The sequence below is a fragment of the Aythya ferina genome, assembly GCF_964211825.1.
Source record: "Aythya ferina genome assembly, chromosome: 3".
Taxonomy (NCBI): Eukaryota; Metazoa; Chordata; class Aves; order Anseriformes; family Anatidae; genus Aythya; species Aythya ferina.
The window spans coordinates 39,397,531-39,420,729 of record NC_140298.1 but is presented as its reverse complement, the minus strand read 5'-3'; the positions used below and the strand labels follow the sequence as shown (position 1 = coordinate 39,420,729).

At 41.8% G+C, this 23,199-nt stretch overlaps 1 long non-coding RNA gene across 6 annotated transcripts; it reads right to left on the bottom strand.

The window, feature by feature from the left end:
* Positions 1-139: 139 nt before the first annotated feature.
* Positions 140-14,415, bottom strand: LOC311434361. Of its 6 annotated transcripts, XR_014691424.1 has the most exons (8): positions 13,201-14,415; positions 8,075-8,316; positions 6,556-7,959; positions 3,219-3,342; positions 2,837-2,886; positions 2,193-2,237; positions 889-1,798; positions 140-722 (listed from the first exon to the last, which is right to left on the bottom strand). It is a non-coding gene; the product is annotated as an uncharacterized lncRNA (long non-coding RNA). The 6 variants fall into 6 exon arrangements; XR_014691423.1 differs by having other exon boundaries at positions 140-1,798; XR_014691422.1 differs by lacking the exons at positions 2,193-2,237; positions 2,837-2,886; positions 3,219-3,342; positions 6,556-7,959 and adding an exon at positions 10,851-11,503.
* Positions 14,416-23,199: the final 8,784 nt, after the last annotated feature.

Sequence of the window (23,199 nt, the reverse complement as noted above, 5' to 3'; positions counted from 1 at the left end):
GAGCAGTATTTTGCATCTGGGTTATCAGGTTTTGCTACGGTTTTAATTTCATGCCAGCTTATCTCTTAGAGGTAAACGAGCCACAGAGCAAACTATGCATCATTATATGCTAGCTATCATCTTAACACACAACGAAATATGGAAAAACAGGAAGGATTTATTTGGAATTCATTTACCATAGAATTTGCTGTAAGGGAAAATACCCAGGAGTTTATGTAATTTCTTAAATCTTTGAAGATGTTAAATGGATAACTTAGACAAAGTTCTTAGAAACTTCAGAAGAAAAACTACTTTACTCATTACAGTGAGTTGTGATTTTTGGGTTTTAGATCATTCTCTTAATATATCTTCAAGCAAACATAGCCTGCCAAATATTTTAATCAGACTACTTCTGATCTGTAATCTCTCCAATGTGGAACATACCTTAATAAATCATTGCACAGACTAGAAGAACCATTAAGAACAAACTACAGCACTTGCAGATGGGGCATACAGTAGTCACTCAGCATTATTGTATGTGACATGAAAGGATAAAAACGAGGATCAGAATTCAGGTTGATACATGAATGTTTAAAAGTTGATGGGTAATGTCTTGATTCCTATCAGGTACAAGGCACACTCCTGTAGAAACTTCAGTCAAGTCAACAAAAGTCACCCTGACTGACATGAACAGGATTTGGTCAGGTCCTGGTGTTCAGCGATGTAACATACATGTTGAAGAGCTAGAAAAGGTCAGAAGAAACAGCATTTTAATCTTTTAGGCTTAAAAGCTGGATTTATTCTTTTGTCTCATATCATCTTACAAGACACACAATATATTTTGGAAACTACATTAAATAGATGTAAATAACTCAGTGTTAGTCTTACTTTCCTAAAAAGAACACTTACGGACACCATCCTTTCATCTCTTCTCAGATTTTACATCAGTGGCAAATTTACAGGTGGTAGGATAGCAGGCATCTGCTAGACACAATGCAGTTGTGTTGTGCCATCAACACTGAAGTCTTTCTTGTGCGCTTGGTGGCATTCACTGTTTTATGCAGCATTCTGGTTTATTTACATCCCACGTCTTACGTTCTAATCAACAACCAGCTCATTTTCATTCAGGTCCTCCTTGCCCCCCTGACTCTTTTATTGCAGAGTTATTTTAGCACTAGTGTGGGCAAACTACACTTTCATTTCTACCTCAACTGTTATAGGAAGTATATTCTAGCCCCCTGTACAGAAAGGACACTGCTCCTGTACCTGAGCTCCTACACACGTAAACAACATTGACAGAGTGTTTAGGAGAGTCCTGGTTCACATTTCTGTTTCTGGGCCAAGTTCAGTCCTGTTATGTGCTACTTGACTCCTCCTGCTTTGTCCTTGATCCCATGCCCTTTCCTTCTCCTCCTTGCCTCCCATGCAGAAAAAGGAGCCGATTCCACTAGCACCAGCAGGATTCTGTCCAGAGGCTACTCTGAATCCAGCCCCACATTATCACAATAACCCTACCATTACCTTGGAAGAGCTACCATTTCTGGGGAAAGCCTACCACTTGTGTTAACACATTGGCTAGGCAGAGGAGTAGCAGTTTTTGAGGAGATTTATTAAAAATTAAACTTTTTTTTTTCCCCATTTAAACATATGAATAGTTACACCCCTGTTTTAGCATCCCTGCTAGCCTTCAGTGAAGAAAGTTAAGAGGCTCAAAGTCACACAGAAAGACTCTCCCCGTCAAAGAACTGGAATAATGAAAAAGAGCAATTCCCAGGAACTCGCATATGGATCTTGCTAGGAAGGCTTCATGATCTGAGTCCTAAAGAATGCAACAAAAAGACAAGAAAAAGTTTGAAACAGTGAAATAAAACAAGTTATCATCAGTAACATCGCACAGACATTGAGCAATGGTATTTACACACCAAGAGATGATAGCTGTTTAGGGGTGTTTTGGTAAATACTTTACTGACTCACTTCTTAAGGGTATTTCTGAAGAAGTAGCTCTTGAAAAGGAGACAGTAGACATATTTTAGAAGAGCATGCAGAGGTAGTTGCATCAGAGGTACAGAAACAGGTTAATGAACAGGGTTAATGAAGCTTCAGATATCATCAGTTGTTTATCCAAATGTCTGCAGTTTCCTTTGGTTTAGAAATTAAGCTTACAAGAACATATTGTATCTGTCAAACCAGACATAAGCACTGAACCTTCTCACCTTATCTAGACTTCTCCACTTCTTTTTCTGTATTTGCATGCTCGGCTGTATATGAATGGAAAACTTTTTTTATTTTTTTTTTTAATCTTCTGAAGAAAAAAACACCTCCTAGTTTGAGTAAATCCTTCTCTATCTGAACACATTTACACAGAGTCTCTGAAATCCAGTATGAATACTCTACTAATACTGTGTGCTGTTGCCACAGTCTCACAGACTTTACACACAGCCTAAACTCCTGTGAAGAAAGCATGAGTTATACAAAAAACTTCCTTCCCACCACAGAGACAGAATGCCCTACCAATTAATTGCATGGCACACAAAAACAGAGCACTTTGGAAGAGGAAGCGAGGATTACAGCATAACTGTTTGATGCTGCAGGGGGGAGAAGACATAATTTCACTTGTTCAAAGCACCTGGGCTGAACACACCATTCTTATCTTTTATTCCATGTAACAACTCAGCCAGCTGATCTTTATTTGGATAAAGAACTTTGATGACCTCCAGGTCAATAAAGTTTACCCCCCTTCTATTGATCATTATGCAGACTGAGAACTGCAGAATTTTATGAAGTCATTGGGAAGAGCTTTTCCTCACAAGTTTTAAAGACACACAAAACATTTCATTTTCAAAAAAGGTGCAATTACCTTCCATGAGAAACTTTGCCTCCCTGCTTTCAGGTGTTGTGGCTTTTTTCCTGCAAGGTGACACTAACAGGATCAGTTTCAAAAACTAGAAAACATTGTGAAAACACAACGTAAAGTAGATAATATGGAGGAACTCAGATTCAGCTGTACACAGGTTTTGCACCCCTTTACAGCCTTTGCTAGGTTATAGCTAGCAAGCAGAGATGGAGGTCTGTATGCTTTCTATTTATGGTTGTCCAAAACCACATAGAAAGATAAAAAGATGCAGCTGTGATATACGGTGGGATGGGGTTTCAGAAAAATAACTCCACTCTCATATCTGAGTTGGGTCATGCTTACACAACAGGAATGAATGGTTTGCAATTGAATCGGCTGAACTGACCTTGTGTAAACAAGACATGATGAAATTTAAGTTTTGTCATATAACTTCCAATATTCAGCCCCATCTTTTTCTAAGAAATTCCAATTCCTGGGAATTATGAATCTTCCATGAGGCTTCTGAGGAACTGTGAGCACATAGTGACAGAATAGGTGATCAAAATTAATTCCTTTGTCCAGTTTGGCACTTAAAGCTCAGTATCAAACACTAAAGTTTCAGCTGGCCATTAAATCTGCTAAAGGTAAGCTACTCTAAACACTAATTAAACTATTTGTAAATTGTTCTAGGATGTTTTAATGTGTTTATATGCCTCGTTCACAAATGTTACTTAAGGATTTTAAGTAGTTTAATATCCCCACTAAAGACTAAGCCTAAAGGCAATACATGTTGATGTGATAAAAAGTCTCTCTTCCTGAATGAATATACAACTCAGTGCTATATAACTAACACAATGAAATCAGCTCTGTCAAGTGGTGTAAGCCAACAAATCACAAACCCAAGAGAAGGCCCACAGGTAGAAGACCCAGCTGTTCTTCCCAATATCATCCTGCACATCTGACCAGAATTTCCCAAAACTAAAAAATAAAATCCCCAGCCCCTCTGTTGCACAAAGGAGCCTACCCGGCTACATAAGCAGAATCCCACTTTATATTAGGTTTGTTTTTTTGTTGTTTCTCATTTTTTTCTTGTCCACAGTAGCATTATTAGTATCAATATTACAGATGGATCTTCTAGGAAGAAAAAAAAAAAACACCTCTCACCATAAAGCATCCAAAAAAAGTATTTCAATATTTAAATTAAGCTGTCTTGCTAACAGTTTAAAACTATCTAGGCTATATTCTTTCAGGTTTCTCTGGGGGGGGAGGAGGGGAGGGGGAAAAAAAAGTATTTCTAAATTTCTGGGACCGTGGGGTGTGAACAACTGTTGGAAACAGATACAGAGACTTTGCCATAAACATAAGAAGAGTATGGATGCATCCCAGAGGGTCTTATATTTCCTGCCACCACTTTAGGAAAGGACAAGTACTAAGACAGCTCCTGTCTGCTGCTGGCTTACTTTGTGCATTCACTGCTATTTCATTACTTCAGTGTAGGGCTCAGTAAGAGCTTTCCTGCTCAGGTCTCCATATTGGTTATTATCAGTTAACACCACAAAGAAATGAATCACCAGCAGCAAGGCAGTTCTTTCAGCAGGGGAGAAAAGGAAAAGGAATGGGTGCCAGAAAATCTCAAGACACCTACCCATACACAGCGAAAAAAACAGTGTAAGGGACCATTTGCAATTTTCCCCTAATAGAATAAGGAGGGCATTGTCTAAATTAAAATATTTCTGACCAAATCATTGCTTCAACACAGCAATATTGACTATGAGACCAGCTGTTAGACTACATCTGTATCAGTGAATGAAATCTGTCAGTGGACATTTCTGAGAGCTGTGGCCAATTGTCCTCCAAATGGTCCATGCCTACATCAGTAACCTCTCAGCCCATGAGACTGGGTGGCTGTGCACAACCTGTCTCTTGGAGATGGTCTGTGGGATGCCCTACCTCCAGTGGGTGCTCTAATGGGCCACAGTCAGATGACAATGTCCCAGCACATGGGAACATTCCCAGGAAATGGGAATTAACTCATCATACATATGCAGCACTGTCTTTTTAAACTACTATACAAATACTTTACTCTCTGGGGCATATTCTACTTTACATCTACACGTGGAGCCTTATGAAGCTGTCACAAGTGACTGGCAATCCTCTGCTGTTAGCAAGTGGTATCTACAAGGAAAATGATAGGAGTCCTCTCTGCTGAGCCCAGGGAGAGGCTGCAGTTTTAGGAGTGAGGTACCTGAGAAGTAGATACACTTCTGCATCATCAAAACAGACACCCTAGAACAGACTCTCTGCAGAGCATCTTAAGATTTTGTCTTATAGGGCTTTCTGATACCAATCCTTAAAAAGTTTCAAGCTCTAGTGCATGCATCACAGTCTCTCGCCAGCTATATTTGCATTCATTGTTGCTCCTTAACCTGAAACCTCAGGTTTAAGTAACTGCCAACTGATACTATCAATGTTTGGTTTATGAATCATCCAGCCAGCACATGGGCCAAGGAAGAAAACAGCACCTTTACAAACATGTCCTAATTTTTCTGGGCCATGTGGAACAGGAGCAGTGGGAGAGGAGACATGAAGGCTTTAGCATCTGAACCAAAATACACGTCCCAGGCCTGGTCTATACTGGTTAGGCACATGTAAATTGACAAATCAGGTCACAAAGAGACAACAACTCTGGGATATTAGACCTAATGTTTCAGTATAGTTTCAAGTTTCAGCAAGAAACTTTCTGCTAACCTGCTTCCTATTTATATTTGCTCCTTCACATAAGCCCCAGATTTCTTTAAGTATTACTTTTTCCCCCATGGGGCACCAGACATTAGAAAAGAGAGAAGGGATAGAAAAATCACTGCTCTGGATGTGGCTTTACACAAAGCAGAGTGATTTAAAGAGGAACTGCCTGCCCTCCCACACACACCTGCTAAGGACAGTTTTGCTAAAATCAGCATAGCAATCCCCTGATGGAAAAGCACAGAACCAAGTCACTCTCATGTGATTTTTTTGTTTGCTTGTTTTTTAATTTTCAGCCAAATTCTGCACTGCCCCAGAGCCCAGCAGACTCTATCTCATTGGGGTGCTGAGCACCTCATCTGGACACTGGCTCTGACAAAAGAGGCAGAGAACTTGCAGCGGAGAGCAAGATGCAGCTGCCAGCCTCACTCAGATTATAGAGATACACAATACGCCCAGACAAGAGTCATCTGGGATACATTAGGCTGGGAAAGCTCTCATCCCTGCTAGCATACCTGCCTTTATTCAGGGCAAGCATCACTGCAACAAAAGTTATACATTAGGCTAGGCTGATAAAATTGTCTGTCAGAATCTGGGCTGGCCACTCTTATCTTGATACTAAAATTAAATATTTCTGCAAAAATTAGCCTTGACTTTGCAAAGTAAATCAAAAGCAATTGTTTTGTTTAAACTAGTGGATTGCAGATATCTGAATAGAACATAAGCAGGGGAATGGAAAATTTTGTACTACGGTACTAGGCAATTCATTACATTTATCTATGCTGCAAAATCACTTTCAAGGGTATCACAGTCTCTGTAAATTATTACAGCTTCTAAAACCTGATCACAATTTGTACCAGAACAAAACCAGCATGCAATTACTGACTTCATTTTTTGAGTTCAGATCCTGCCAGCAATCATTCTGGTACAAGCACATGTGAGTTTCAAGTGTTTCTCTTTATACCTGCGTCCTTCATTCAAAGGGATGGACCCTTACTTACACTTTTGCAATATCTGGTTAATATTCAGGGCTTCAGCCTGAGAACAACAAGGCATCAGCTTCTTTCATGTTTTTTCCAGTACTTCCTTGTTTCAGACTAATCAAAACCATAGGCAGCACTACTTTACTCAGACTTCTCCCATGGACAAAAAGCAGCCCCAGAAAGTTCCCTGGGCTCCCTGTGTGGTCAGCAGCAATGGGCAGGCCCTTCCCAGGGGCACTTATTTCCACCACCTCCACTCTCACCTCCCCCAAATTAGCACAGGTGGGATGAACTGCCCTCCAGACATGCTTATTTATCCTCACTGACTATAAACAGGGCTTAGGTGACTAGATGCATTGCTCAAGATAGGCAAGATGCATCTGTTACTGGAACCAAGCCTCAGTAAAAAAGCTTCATTCAGAATGTGTGCACCTTTAACACCAGCAGCCCTACCCTGCTCTTCTCTCACACTGGTGTCATCCAGCAACAGAAAGCTCTGCAACTGCCCTAGCTTTCCACTATTGCTGGAACAGGTTGTGAAGTTGTTTTTTGACCTTTCTGTGTAAGGTAACATTGCTTGCTCTCCCCGTCCCTGAAATGTACAGGAGGTTGAGTAAAGCAGCAGAGTTAAAGCAATAGCAGCACTCTGTCAGGCAGGAAAAGAGTTAAAGATACAAGGATCAGGAATGCTGACTTTCTTTAGGAACTCCTACATTGTCAGTCATTTATTAGAAAAGGACTTGTATTTCTGAAGTAAGGTCTATAGTTTCTTTCTCTTCTGAGGCTACAGGTTTCTCTGCCAGACCATGATGAAAAGGGCCCTCCCTTGCCCATCACAAGCCAATGCTGAAGTCATCCCGTTATTCTTTTTCACCTTTCACACATGTTGAGGCTTCTCTGTGGAAGCCTTGCTGAGACATACATCTCTCAGTGTCCCTTGTTCCTCTTTGCTCGAGGCCTTTTTTAATCCCAGATTTCTTTTGCACATAGTTCAAGCAAGAATGGTTCTTGGATTTCAATGAAGGAGGATTCACACATGCAAACAATGCTGTTTTCGTGCTGCATGTGATCACATATCAAAACCAGAAATCTTTTCTCTGAAGCAGGTATTGTAAAGACCTCTAAGTAGGAGGTCTTACCTCTTGCTTGAGAGCTCACCTGCTGTGTCTAACTATAAATAATCAAAGCAGGAAGATAGGAAGACAGGCCCTTTCACACCACAGCATGGTTTGGTAGGTTGCTGCTTTCAGCATGTGGATGTAGAACCAGCCACAAGGTGACTTGGTTGCAAGAGCCCCCGTCCTGCCTGCAGCACTCAAGAAATGCTGCAAAGGCTCAGCATTGCTCACAGTATCCTTCCAACAGGGGAAAGCAGCAGAAGCTACCTCTGCTCTCTGTTTTAGGTAGCATTCATCCTTGAGCCTGCAATTAAGGATGTATTCAGGGACTGCCTAGATTTTATTTTACCTGCTGGTAAGTATTCTGGGCTGGCTCTGGGCTGACCTGTGCATGTCAGGGCACTGCAGAGCATACATACCTGCAGAGGGGCTCCCTCCGGCAGCCATGACCTCTCATCACCTGGTATGTTCATTTCCACATATCCCATCTGTCCTTGCAGCAAAGGAAGGGTCTTTCATAAACTGTTGTCACCATAGCTTGCAGGAAGTAAAACTCACAGGTAACCTGTACTCAGTGCAGCAAAGCCATGACGAGCACTGCAGACTGCAGACCGCTCCCAAGATCAGTTCAGATACGATGCAGATGTAGCCACAGGCTTCCCTTGTGGGAAGGAGAGAAAATTGGATAGCTGTATGTTATGTATCTGTGGGGCTGTTAGCACGATGAGAATAAAGTGAAGCAAGATTAAGAGGTGTATCAGGACATTTTGGACGGATCTTTTCCACTCAGCGGGAAAAGTCCCACAGAGCTGCTGGGGACTCCATGCAGAGGCTGGTATTTGCTGCCACAAATGGTGCTGTTTTTTGTGCATGGCTGAGCTATCAGGGAAGGTATCGGTGCAGCCTGTTGCTACTGATACCGTAAAAGAAGACAGAAACAGTGGATCTTTTGTTTATCAGCTCCCCACAGTGTACAGCCCTTTTGTGAATAATAAGCCACCTTTCTGCAGCTCTTGTATAGTGTAGTGCAACGTTTTCAGCTCAGCTCAGCTAAACTGAACCTGCAATCACCTGATATCAGTAAGTTAAAACAGTGCTGATAAGAAAATGTCAGTACAAGAAAATTCTAAGGAGTACAGTGCAAGAATAAGTTAAACCAGAGAGGACATGTTCCTTCTAATAAATGAAACTGACTTTTGGCAGGTCTTTGCATCTCAGATTTACCGCTCGTACTATGGGAACCGCTGTATTGCCTCATCACAGGGCTCATGTGGAGCTGTGCTTACTCATGCTTGCAAAGTGCTTCAAGATCAGAGAAAGCAGGGTCTGTAAAACCATACAGGATGATTCGTTACCATTATTATTTGACCACAGCAATGGAAAAATATCCTTTTAAAATGCTTTGGTTCATGACTACCTTTTAGCAGTTACAAATTTAGCTGAGAACCTAAAAGTAAAAACCAGCAAGATGCAAGGTAGCAGGTTCAGACTTCATACACCTCAATACAGGCCTTTTTTTTTTTTTGCCTCACTGTAGCTGCTGCTCACTTTTAATACCATCTTTAATCCAAAGGTAACAAGTAGATGCAGAGGTAAAGTAAATGCAAATGAATTCTGGACTCACCCTAAAACATCTGTCTCTCGAAATGTTACCCTCTGGCCCATATCCCAAGTTGTTATCCTTCTCCCTGCATAAACTTTTGGGGTCTCATTAACACACCGGGCAAGTCTACACAGCAAAGGGCTGTTAGAGATCCTGAGGTAGCTTTGAGGAAACTGGCTTGTCTACACGGCACATTGCAATGCCATGCACCGATGCTAGCTTAGATCCCAGAGGCAATATAGCTGTGTCTGTATAGCAAAGCACCCACGCTAATTAGCCTGGCCCCTGAGGATGCTGCAGAAATGGGGCTAATTAGGTATGCTGAGAGGCACCCCTGTTAATTAGCCCAGGGAGAACACAACAACATTTACAGAGCTTCCGATCACAGTTTTAGCTCTATAGCATGCGTGGCTGTGTAGCATAGCTGAGCCCACAGGCCTTTTTTGAACACTGTCCTAAGAACTTAAATACATCCTTTCAGTCCAGTCTCACTATCTGACCCTGCTTTTCCAAGTATGCATATTCTTCATGGCAGGAAAAATGTGTAAATAAATAGATTCAAAAGAATGAAGTAAAAAGCCAGCGTAAACCACACTGCAATAATCTCGTAATATACATATTATTAAATACAGCTACAGGTAGCAACACGCCTGTAGGGAAGCACTGGATATTCCTAACCCATCTTGATAAAAGGCATGCTTTGGCTAGTGAGGAGCATTTTGCAAGCAGTGTATCTCTACAGGTACTGTTAACTCAAGCCAACTCAGCCATAAATACAGACCGTGGTATATTAAGTTGTAATCTTGCAAGATTTTCCATTATGAGCTCAGGGCTGAATGAAATCACTTAAGCACAGACTGGCACCTAGGAAGGACGGAACTCCCAAGGGAGCAGCATTGCCCCATTCTTTCTCCCCCTGTTGCTCATGGAAGAGATCAGGGCCACTCTGGCTGCTCCTTCTGCCCCCACAAAGGTCCCTGCCCACAGCTTTGCACAGAATTCAGGAGGCTCTCCCCACCACTGCCATTATCTGGCCTGAACAAGCTGCCAAAGTGAAGCAACGTAGGCAGTTGTGCCTCTAACTTCCCTGGTTGCTTCAGGACAATGCGTGGGCAAATAGCAACCTGCCTCCACTGCAGCAAGCACGAGTACAGCGATGGGCCCACTGCTGAGCAGCGTTTCCAAATTCCATCCCAAACACCACAGCGTAGACACACGTAAATCATTGCGCTAATGCCTTTCAAAAGGAAAATGTGCATGCTTCGTGTCATTCCAGGAAGTTTTTGGGTTTTGTTTTTTTGTTTGTTTGCTTTTTTTATGGCACTTGCTTATGAAAAATGGAGCGCAGTTATTTCCAATTATCTCTGAGGCGTGTGCCAAAGAGCACCCAGTTCTTTCCCATATGTTTCAGAAAAATGTTTTTGCACATGGGTAACCTCTGAATAGCACCTAAGCCCTTAAGTCCTGGCTTCAGTTTTCTGCAAAAATACACGGCGAAATTTTAAATCAGCCTTAAGAGCTTATAACATGGAACTGTTGGAACATTTGAGACAAACAAAATTTTTAGAGCAGATATATGAAATGATAAATACCTGAGGAGACAGAGATTTCTTCTGGAATTAATGTCGTTCCAGTAGAGATAATACTTAGAATTCTGTTCAAGATGTCTACATTTTAGGTGTATAAAAGCAAAAATAAAATCAGGCTCCATTATCTTTTAGGTACACACAAATTTACTATGTAGAATATGGAGGGTTGGGGAAGGGGAAAGAGGTAATATATCTGAAAAATAAAAGTATACTATTTAATCTTTACTTCATATCTTTTAGGAAAAAAAATCTTAAAAGTATGGTTTCTGTTTATGTAGCTTTATGATACTTGTCAAAATAAAATACTGTGCTATAGCATTTACTAATACAAACTGGGATATCTCACGCAACTTTGACTTTACAACAGGGGCTCTGGATGTATACCAGATGCACAAAATAGTCATTAACCTGATATGATATGAGAAAGGTGTTGAAGTGAATAACTTATATAGTAGTAATAGTGGTTCTGCCTATGGACATTTTATCTTGCTCTTGAACAGGGAAAAGAAAAAAGAAAATCTTTTACGTGCCTTGTCTCCAAGCAAGTTTAGAGTGACCCAGAGACTTTTCAGTTTCAGTGTGACATCTGCCCCTTCAGTTATACTCGGACAGTGCTCAGGCCAAATCTGCAATACATTACGTCGTCTCACAGAGACCTAAAAAATAGGAGGCGAATTCTAGGCAGGAGCATCTCCTGGCTCTATAAATGTCAATACTAATACTGTGTGCCAAAATAACAAAAATACCCCAACTCTCTTTCCAACTGTATAAATAGTTCAGATTTTCAGCTTTGCTGCCCGAGCTTGGCTAACACTCTTTACTTTGTCCATCCACTTTCACATCTACCAACAACTCTTTTCCCCTCTTCTATCTATGCAGAACGAAACCTGATGCACAAAGGTTATCAACTTCCAGAACCTCTTCAGCACAGGCCGGCCCATAAGGTCCCCATCAGTGAACAGCAGCTCATCATATATTCTCATTATACTGGCACATAAATCTTCTGAGTGACCATGGAAACGGGAAGCTTGCTACCCTCATAACATTCCTCGCGTGCCTGCTACAGCACAGAGTCTATACATTGCCCAAAATTCCCAGAAATAGAATATTTCAAGATATGGAATATATGGAATAATTCAAGACATGGAACAAGGAACAGGAAGGAAAGATGAGCTGGATATAAACCCCAGCAAAAAAGTCCTCAGAACCAAGTGCTTGAGGTGGCAAGGAAGATAAGACTGACAACCATGGCAATATTCTTCCTATTTCTCAAAGACCGATTGGGCTTAGTATAGTTTTGCACACCTTCTGGGGAAAAAATGTGGTTAACAGTAGAACAGAGGCTTACAGCTTGTTTCAATTTGGAAGCCCTTGAAATATTTCTGTGGAGGTGCTACATGGAAAACTGAAGTCTATGGACAACAGCTTTACATTTCTTGAGTCACCCTGGACGGACCTCTTCCAAGAGCTCACAAATAATAGCAGTTCAGCATGCAACAGGCTGAGTACCATGAAGCTACAAAGTCATCTGTGGAACAGAGAGGCTAATGGGCCAAGCAGCAGTGCAGCTAGGGTGAAAATATGGCATTTTTGAAAACAGCGTCCTTAAAATCTGCCTGGCACATCCATACAGATAGCCTTTTTTTTATTTTTTTATTTTTATTTTTTTTTTTTGACAAAGGAAGAGCTGCTATTTCATATAAAAAAATAAACACGTCTGCCCTCCAAACTTCTAGAATTATAAATAGTTTGAGTGACAAATATTTCTGTCACAGTACTCAGGATACCTTCAGAAGATATTCCTGGCACTGTATGTGATTAACCATAGCATGGCAGAGTTCACTCTTATAAATAAATTCTAGATACGCTTGCTGATTTGAACACAAATTTTTGTGTGTGTTTGTCTCTCTCTGCAGCAGGCAGGTAGGTTCTGGCAGCCACTTGCGCGCTTTTCAAGCTGACTGGTATAGTTTGATATCTGTGCTTTGACACTAATAAGAGCATTAAATTCCTAAATGCTGTGTACTACGTTGCTCAACAGGTTTTATCACAGAAAAACTGAGTAGTCTTGATGAATGAAGTTTCACATAGGAAAATGTTAAAAAAAAAAAACTTAGACATTATTTGCATAGATTGCACTAGGTTGCTTGTTTCCCACCCCTCCCAAGCATCTGAGTACCTTAGAAATAAATTATAGCCAGAGAGTTATTAAAATCTAAAAAAAAAAAAAAAAGTCAATCTCAAACCACAAAACAAAGCAAACATTGTTGTAGTCATTTTTTCAGCACTCCCCAAAGGTATTCATACTTCAGTTGTCAGACAAACTACCATATACCTCCCAGCCATCTTCTACCTTGAAATATTGCTATGGTGTGTTCCACAGACAGATTATTTTCTCTTCAATATGTTCAGAAAAAAGTCAGATGTGTTCCAACTGGAGGAAAAAGGGAGATGAAAAGTTTGCAACGGCAGCTTGCCTCAGTTGGTAGAGGCTGAGTGTGGGATTTTGCTTGGTTTATTTTAAGTCTGAGCAGCTAGCAGCTGGAGCATGTCCCACATGCTAACACTTGGAATTCCCCCGGGAGAAGGTTTGTTTCAAACACAACGTCGGCCCTCCAAATCTGGTCCTCTTTCTGCTTCGTTAAATTTACGTTCTCCATCATTGCTTCAAGTTTGGATGATAATGCACCTATTCTGAGCAATCGAACCTCCTCACCTACTCAACATGAATTGGCTTTTGATTTGAACACAATCTATTAACAATATCTGCTTGCACACACATACACACCCCGGCCAGATACTAAGCAGACACAGACTTGCAGACCTGCACAGCAGCTGTGACAACAACTGATGTCACCTCCTTTGCAGAAATTTCCACAAACATCTTCCAAAGGCCAAGTTAAACGAGATAGAGCTTATCAGTTTCTTTAAAGTGCTCTGGATGAGCCCCGACCACGTGAGCCCCGGCACGGCCGTGGGGGTGTGGTATGTCACAGCTCCCGTATCAGCTGGCACATGTCGCGGGAGATATGAGACAGCAGAAAAGTCGTAGTAACAACATCACCCTGACTGCCGAAGATGAAACGAATACGCTGAGTAACTTCATGCTGCGTGCACGCACTTTCCGAAAACAGGTGGAGGGCTTTTCAGCCCTGGCTTCTGCCTGCACATCCCACTCGGCACAGATGGGTGTTAGCACTGCCAGCTACTCCTTAGAAAGGCCACGGCTCAGTAGCATCGTGTTTACGCCTTTACAGAGAGACACAGTTCTGTTGTTTGTTTCCACACACACACACAGTTTCCCGTCTTCTGGGTGTCCCTTGAATGAAAAAAGGAAATGAGTAGCAAAGATGTTTTTTCCAAAAGCAATTTCTTAAAATAAAAGTCCTTGCCTCTCTTCTTGCATCAGAAAGAGAGTTTCAGTAGATAGCTTCTTCAGCTTTTCAGGTGAAACTACCAAACGTTTCAGGTTTCCTTTGCTGCCTTTTAATTACGATTAAATTATCAGTTGCAAGGAGTTAAGTTTTACGGCTTTCACAATGATTAGTTTTACTCAAAACATTAACTGGCCAATAATACATTAAAAAAATAGCCCACATTTAAACATTTGCAAAGCATCTCATTTAATGCTTTATCCTTGCTAGGACAAAAAGGCATCTTTCTTATAGTACTTTAAAAAAACACAGCCATAGTATTAAGCACCGCATTCAGACAGCTTGCAATTTCACCCCAGGGCTCTCTCAGTTTCCCCACATGGGCCTGTTAGCACAGAGGACAGCCTTAAACTCTTACCTCCAACTCGTTACCATATTTTAGTTAACAGATGTTGGTAATGCACCTTTCTTCCTAGTGAATATGCCTGTTCAATTCCTGAATTTATATGCACTTACCCCTCCTGTCACCATTCCACTGGGCTTCATTAATAGTTTCCCATAGTAAACATTCCTGATTTTAAAGTGCTGGAAAAATGTGGGGGAACCAAAAAAAAAAAAAAAAAAAAATCCTCTGAGCAAAGACAGGCACCTTTCAGACCTTGTTATATTTCAGAAGCTGGTGGACTGCCTTCCTCACTGCAGAATAGCCATTTGGTTTTTGCCATGCTGTGCCGCTGGATATATTACCTCAATTTATTCCTTTTTTATTTTTTTTTCCTTCTCTCAATGTTATGATGACAATCTGCTCCTACAGATCCATACTCTGCATGACTCAGAACTCACCTTACACGGGGACTTCTTGCACCAGCACAGTACAGTCACTCTATTACCCTTGGGTTTGTCCCTTGCCAGTTGTGCTACCAGTGCAAGATTAATGGATTCTGGCACACAGCAGCACGACATGTAAATTCTGGCTCTAACACAGCATTGAAAGGTTTTGTATATTGGTACACAAGAATTTGGTGGCAAAGATAGTAAGAAAAACTGAAATTCAGTCTTACCTTTTGTTCCTGAGGTCCTTCTACTGAGGCCCAGCTACTGAGTGTGGATTGACAACATTTTTTTTTTTGAAATAAAATTTTCCTGTTTAATCACATTTTCCTGTAGCTCAGCCTGCCCCAATCTTACTGCAATCTCACACCCGTTAAGAATATCACTGGTCTAGCCAGCTCATATGGGATTAAAAATGCTAGATAACCTTTACCCATTTCCTCTTTCAAAGTTAAGTGTCTGCAGGCAGAAAAAAAAAAAGCTTTCTAGGGTATGGGCTCTCACATCTTCATTGTAGTGTGCGCAGCACAAAACTGTGGCTGGAGCCTAGCTGCTAATGGCATCTTAAATAATATTTCTTCAGGTGCTGCACAGTGTTTTAAGAGAGAGTTCCAGCAATGAACATATCGGAGTAGCCACGACACCACTGCTCAAACCACTGACATGCAGCAGTTACAGTTTTCAATGCAATGAAAAAAATATACCTCCTTCACGAAGGCTACTGAGGATGGCTGCAGACCAGTCCTCCTCGGGGATCATCAGCTTTTTTTCATCTTTCTGCAAGCCAACCCTGGCTAAATCTTTAGAAAATTATTAGACCAAAGATCTGTGTGTCACTATACCCTCTTCAACTCTAGCTGCAACTTTTTATCCATGAAAGCCCCAGGATTCATAATCCAGGATAGAAGCCTTCCTATCTCTGATATTTCTTTGGCATGCTGGTTACAACCACTTCTCCCACCATCGCCTATTTCTGAACCACCTTAGGGTTCATAATCCTTGCTGGAACAGAATAAACAGCAGCATGGATCACCAGACACCTAAAATCACTTGTGAGCCCTAGGCTACAGCAGACAAAAAGCCTTTCAATATTCTTGCCAACAAGTCTTCCTCTCTTCCACAGAGGCATAATGATTTCTGTGCCCAAGTTCACTTTACCTTTATGCTCTAGTGATGCTCTAAATGGTCCTATTATGTACAGGTCAACTATACCTACATGTAATCCTTCCCTTACAGGCAGCGAGATGCCAGCTATGAATCAACAGAATTTGTAAAGCTTTGCCAAAGGTACGCATAGCTGTGAGTTGCACACGTGGGTTCTTTAAATACTAAAAAGGGCTCTGCTTTCTTCACACCTGAAATACAGGCTCCTGTAGACCCTGCACCTACAGAATCCGCAGGCCAGTGCTTGATATCCCACGCAAAGTGAATTTTAAACGCAGACACATGACCTCAGACTCCGCTCATAAAGGGCAATCTGTACTGCAATGTTTGAGACTTACAAGTGCAAACACAGCAGAGGCACTACAGGGCTTATGTGAAAAAATAATTATTCCATGTAGAAAGGAAGTTGGCTTGCTTTGAGCAGAGGTGTTAATAGACTAACCTTTTTCCCCAACACCAGCCAGCTTACCTGAAAATATGAAAACATCTCCTGACGCAGTATTGAATGTATTTGAGATGGGTATCGTATCCCACTCATGTTAAATGTCTTGCTGCATTTCAGACTAAGATGGTAGTCAATCTGAATGCCAGTTATAAGAGTCATTTACTGAAAAATAAACTTCGGACAAGTGTGCTGCAATTTTAATAATTTGGGGGCAGAGAGACATGCACATCATAGCATACAAATAGGGCTGAATTTTAAAAAGAGCAGCTTTAGAAAAGATACCTTCCCACTTCCACCAGGTTCAGAATATTTAATAAGAGCTGGATCCTGAATGACAGCAACAAGACGGGGTAGGCAGAGAACAGAGCTGCTATGCCACAAAGATCCACCAGAGCGAGGCTAAAACCGGCAGCAACTGGAGCAAGGCAAAAGAAGGAAAGACCACAAAGACCTACAGCAGAAAAGGTATTCAGGTCCCTCTCAAAGGCAGCATATCTTTTTCCCTGAACAAGCTTTGGTCTCCTCCTGCTGTCTGCAATATGTTTCAATTGCACTTTGTGGTAATTCCCTAGCAGTGGCAAAAGTGAGAGCAGTTGTGTAGACACAGCATTAGCAATTTAAGCACTGGGCCATCCGCTGATCTGGCTGTACCTGAGCAATGTCCCTCTATCGTAGCCTTCCCCTGTCAGCAGCAAATTAGTTTCTGCTGCCAGCATTAAGCACACATGATGTAGGCATCTAAGCCTATCAAGATGAGTCAGGCCTGAAAATGAGGAATAAAAAAAAAAAACCTATGGAAAGTATTTAGTCTAAGCCCTACTGAGGGATCCAAGCACTTGTGCAGCCATGCCTTCAGGCTGGGTGGGATCCCAGTGACATGAGGGCATGGGACAACCTCTCCACCTGGTTTCTTCCCAGCCTGAACCGCAATAGGCAGCAGCCAGAGCACAGCAGAAAAGTAGACATAAACCGCTAGGCCATTCAGTGGAAACTGAAAGGTGCTGCTGGTCAGCTGCTAATCTGTGAGGCAAGGGTTCCTTGGGCACACCTCAGAGGAACTCCTCCCATAACTGCTTCCTCTATAGCCCTTTGTGTCAGCATCTCTGCAATAACTCTGTGACACTAGATCTAGAAGAGAAGCAGAAAAATAAAGGGAGGGCTTACATCATATACCCCTGTCTAAGTAACTCTTACATCTGTTTTGATGAATTGGTCCACCTCCTTTGCTCCTCCCAGAACTGAAACTGTCCACACTTGAGGGAGACTTTGCTTTTGCTCTGGTTGTGGAAATAGGTGTGGGTATTTGGGCGTGTTTGTTTTTTTATTATTGGTTTTACACGCTTTAAAATAAGCAAGTTGCAAGTCTGCTTGCTTTATGGAAATATATAACATAAAGAAATAATTTATCATCAACAGCCCAAGGCAGATCATGCAAGGCCATTTACTAAGATGTTAGACTGCTAATATAAAGTATGCATGGGCACCTTTTACATGTATCACACACACCTACTTGCCTGGAAGCAAATCAATAACTCCCTACACCAAAGCTTGCATTTGTCTGCTCTTATTAGACATGGGATGGTGCCCTGGGGAGGGCCACAGGCATTCCATTACTGAGGATCAGTGCCTGAGCAAAATGGAAAGGCTGCTAAAAATAAGCAACATTTGCTCATTGGTATAAATAACAAAAGTGAGAGAGAAAGAAAAACAGAAAGAGAACAAGACGAAAATGAAAACTGGCCCCAGACCAGGGCTCACAGAATGACTAGTCACCTCCTCATTGCCAATTCTGTCACCATCTCCAGTATGGGCAAGGTACTTTCCACTGCCAAGTGCCCCCAGCTTCTCTGTCTGGTGGACCATTACTTGCAGATTTGCAGTGAGCCTGAGCACAGGATGGAGCTCCCACAGCACACGTGTTTGTCTCTAGGAGTTTCAGGGCTTGGGCGCATTGAAACAAGGATGCAGCACTTCACATGTCAGCACGTGACGCCAATGGGATCCCTGCAGTAGCTTTTGAAATGAGTATTTGGTTTATCTCTGTTTTGTTTATAATGGGAGCTATGGGGGAAGAGAGAGGAAGGGAAGGGTCTCCACTTCCATAAAGCTATCATCATTAAAAACTTTATCCTCTCTTCATTAAAGTAGAAGTGTCTTCTGGATTCCCATTTTTCTAACAGAATTCCCTAGCAAATAGCTTCCAGGGCACTCTTGGCTGTGTCTTCTCAAGTACTAAAGCTGAGAAGTGCCTATCTATATTTGGAGGAAAATAAGAAGACTAAGCTAATAAAAAACTCACCCTTGCCCTGTATTCCTAAAAGCACTGTGCACTCCAGTGGCACCAGACCTTTCAGGGTGGGCTGCATTGTTACACCACTGCAAAATTTGAAGCCAAATATGCTTCTGGTTACTTTTAATTTTAGGGCCTGGTTAACAAAGAGGAATCATAATTGAGAACCAGCTCCCAAGTAGCACACTCAATTTTACCTCTGTTTCCACTTCATGCATTTTATTGTAATAAAACACACAAAAATTCTATCAGCCCTACAATTAAACAAATAGTGGTATTAACAACTCCCACTCACCGCCTTAAGCAGGTTTAGCTGGGAGAGCTGAAGCAGCTGTCTCTGTCCTGTGTCTCTGCCAGAGGTCACCATCCTGTAGCAGGATCAGCTGATCCTGCTGGATAAACTCCTGAGCAAGTGCAGTCTGCAGGCTGCAGCATTAACATAAACCACCTCCAATTTCAGTTTACTCTGGCAGTAACCTCCTAGAAAAATAAAAGGGAGGAAACCTAAGGCTGGTAACTGTTTCATCTCCTAGTATCAGATAAATCCACTTCTGATTACATTTCAAAGCCCTAAAAAACGGAACAGTCAAGAGGTTTATAATAATGTTCTGGCTTGCCATGAATTAACATGAATTCTTGTAATGGAAAAGGTCACTAGCATAACCATTGAAACACACATCTCAAATAAGGGCTAAAAAAGGTCCTCTAAAGTTTATCCAGGTACATGCAGACTTTAAACATTTTCAAAAATAGCTACAGCTGCTAAGTCTATGAAATTAAGCCCCTTCCAGACCTAGAACTAGGACAAATTTGGGTATCTATCTCTACCAACAGTGGTGTGATTTACAAACTGTCATAGCTACAATATGAATTCTTGACACAGTAGAAAGACAAGAGGGCAGGGTTCCTACATCAGTGCGGCTTTTTTTTCATGCTAGAATAACAGAGGATTGGCTCAGAAAGGCTCAATGTCTCCTTGGCACCCAATGCAGAGATACAAATACTTGTAATGGGTTTGCTTACACGTAACTATGGAGAAAACGGCAGGTGGTTACAGTTAGGTTTCTGGGGCACACGTTTCACACTTTGTCAAATTCACGCAAAATAGAGAAAGGTGCAGTTTTCAAGTAACTATATGAATGAGGGGAGCACTAAACAGTGGCCATACCCTGAAAGCAGGAAATTGGTACAAAAGGAATGCCACAGCCTCTATAGCATGGGACATGTGTGCAACAAGAGTAAAAACGAGGGTGAGATTTGTCATGCTTAGCCTTGAGCGTGATGCTGAGGATTTTGAGGCTGGGAGATGGGGGAGGATTGAAGTGATAAGGAACTTTCAAAACGAGGATGATCTGTGATATCTGAAAGGGTTTTGCTTCATGTTGCTTGAACCACACTTACGTAGCTGCAATACCACAAAGCCCTGGTAGAGGTGCCTCGCGCTGAGATGAGAGGGATCCTCTGTTGTGGCTTTCACCACACTTGTCCTAGCCTCCTACACACAGCTTGCGCTGACACAGCTCCAGCAAGCCCAAAGAGACCAAAACCTGACACAGCCACCTCCTGCGCCCTTCTCATGCACCCATCCTACCAGCACAGGCAAGTCCTTCGGGAGAGCAGAACCCGGTACCTGACCGTGCCACATTTTCAGGACTATCCCGCCTAAATGATTCAGAACTACTGCAAGCACAGGCGAGGAGGAGCGGCAGCTCCACGCATGCTGCAGCCCTGCTGGGCCAGCAACTTTCTCAGGCCAGCACCTCATGCTTAGAGATGACTGACTGTGAAGGGGCAGGAAGAGCATTCGTCTCATTTTCCCCTCTTCCGTCTTTAAAGCGAGGTGGAGTGCACAATGATGATGGGAGAATTGCCTTTTTCTGCTCTTGAAAAGCAATCCAGGGACAGGGCGTCCACTGGCTTGTTACCATGCGACCATGTTTCTACCACAAAATACTCTGTGGGTGACCAAAGAGCAAATAAGATGACATCAGCACAAAAATCAAAAAAGAAAAAAAAAATACAAAAAGGATTTTTCTTCATCTTGCCTAAAATAAGTTATTCAATCAAATAAAGGGGGAAAAAAAATCTTGATGATTGTATTCTGCTAAGAATTGAGGTAGATCTGAAAATACATTCAGAAATGAAGGTTGCCAAATCTGACCTTCTGTATTGTTCAGCCAGAGAAACACCCTCCACTTACACTTTTGTGTATGGCTCTCACTTGCTGTAACATTTTTATTAAATGTTTCAGCCAACAAAAGGAAATAGCAAAACCAGAAGGGAGACAAGACATTCTTTTTCAGGGAAGCTGGAAACTGATCCAGCAAAGTGGGACAAAGGAAATGCTGGGAAGTAGAAATCCATCCTGAAGTTTAACTTAAGCCAGTAAGTACCAGTCTTCACACAGTTTTATAGCACTTAATAGATGGCTCAAATTTGGTTTAGAAATCAATAGACAGAAAGCAGAACAGTCAACTAATGTGGATTAATAGGCCAGCATTTAGGACTCAAGGAAAAACTATGCTAATAAAATAATATATTGACAAGCACTTGTATTTACCAAAGATCATAAATAGGTCCATTTCCAGCAAGACAGACCTGTTTTGAGAAATGCAGGAGCCTCTTTTCTGTTTGTCCACTAATGGTACAGGTTAAAGAGAGGTGACTGACAGTGTGCAGGGCCAGCTCAGGCTGGATACCAGGAGAAGCTCTGATGACGAACCACCTCCTGCGCCTTCAGATTATGCTGATGGTGGCTTTAGTTGCAGTACAAGGGAGCAAAGAAGTCCTCACACACAGCTGGATTAACAGACTGTAAGCAAGATGCAATCATGCACCTATTTAGTGCTCAGACAGGAAGGAATAGCTAACCCAGGAGAAAATTAGAATAAAAGAGAGGTACCAGAAGCAAGTAGCAGAAGGGTGTCTGCTGGCTATGGCACCCCCACCACCCTGCAGTGTGGCTTTTCAGAACCAGGCTCTCTTAGGGAGCACTGCGAGCAGCTGTGGGTACATTAGACAGGTGAGGAGCTTTCATCACAGGACATTTTGTCAGACTTTGTGATGCTTCACAGCCACATCTTATGCCAGGTTTTTCCCTCACAGCAAATTTCAAGAAGTTTACAGTAAGTAAAATCTTTGAAGGGAAAGCACTAGTATCGAGAAGGATTGTTTGCAGCCATCAGACTTGTCCTATTTTATGCCTGCAAATGTAATGTAAATGAGAGGTGATTTGGCAATGGTGTGAAGAGGCTGTCTCTGAAACTCCAACCTTTCCCTCAGTTTCAGGCCATGCCATGCCTCCTATTTTACTTTCGAACAGCTAACTGGCAGAGAAACCCATGATGTAAGCTAGTAACTACACAAAATTAGCCCCTGCCAACTGTGAATTCATTTGTTCTTTTCTATTTGCAGTCTCTCCTTTGCTGAAACATAAAACTTTGTAGAGTCAGCATATTTCATCACATTTAAAATTATAACAACAAGGGCAAAAGCACAAAGAAAAATATCGCTAATGCAAAAGATGAACAGAAATCCAGCCTAGGGACAATCATGGCAGCAGAGCAATTTAGTATGACTGAACTATTTTACTGCCACCTTTCATTTTCTAGTTCCAGTCTAGCCTTTTTTCCAAAAAGAAAATTAAAATAAATAAATAAATAAATGTAATCTCTTTCAATGGATGATAACACAACAAAAAAGAAGTAACCATGCTCATTTGCAGAATAAGACTTTTTTTTTTGTAAGCTTTAAGTACCTCTACATGATTAATAGCAAAATGAATAGCACTTTCTAAATAAATCTGCCCTAATCTAATCTAACAACACCTAACCACTCTGTTTCCCTATTGTTATACCCCTATTGAATGATTTTCCTAGCCCTCCCTTAAACCCATCGCTTCCTGTACCTCCTGCATCTCAAAGGCATGCAAATGCATGCTTGACAGCTTTTCCCCCTTCTTTGACACACACTTTTTTTTCAGGCCAGAAACAAACACACATGTATTTATTTACATTGTGATAGTCTCCAAAGGCTCCATTCAGCGCTGTGGTTAAAGCAAACAACCAATGAGAAAGGCAAGTCCAGAGTTCAAGCGGCAGCAATCAATGCGCCGAGTTCATACGCTGGCGAACGTCGGTGTGTGGGTACCCACAAAACAGAGAAGCGCTCGCCGGACTCCAGCAGCACTGCAAGGTATAATTGCTTCCTCTGTTAAATTGCTCGGCGTTTGACATATGGAAACATATT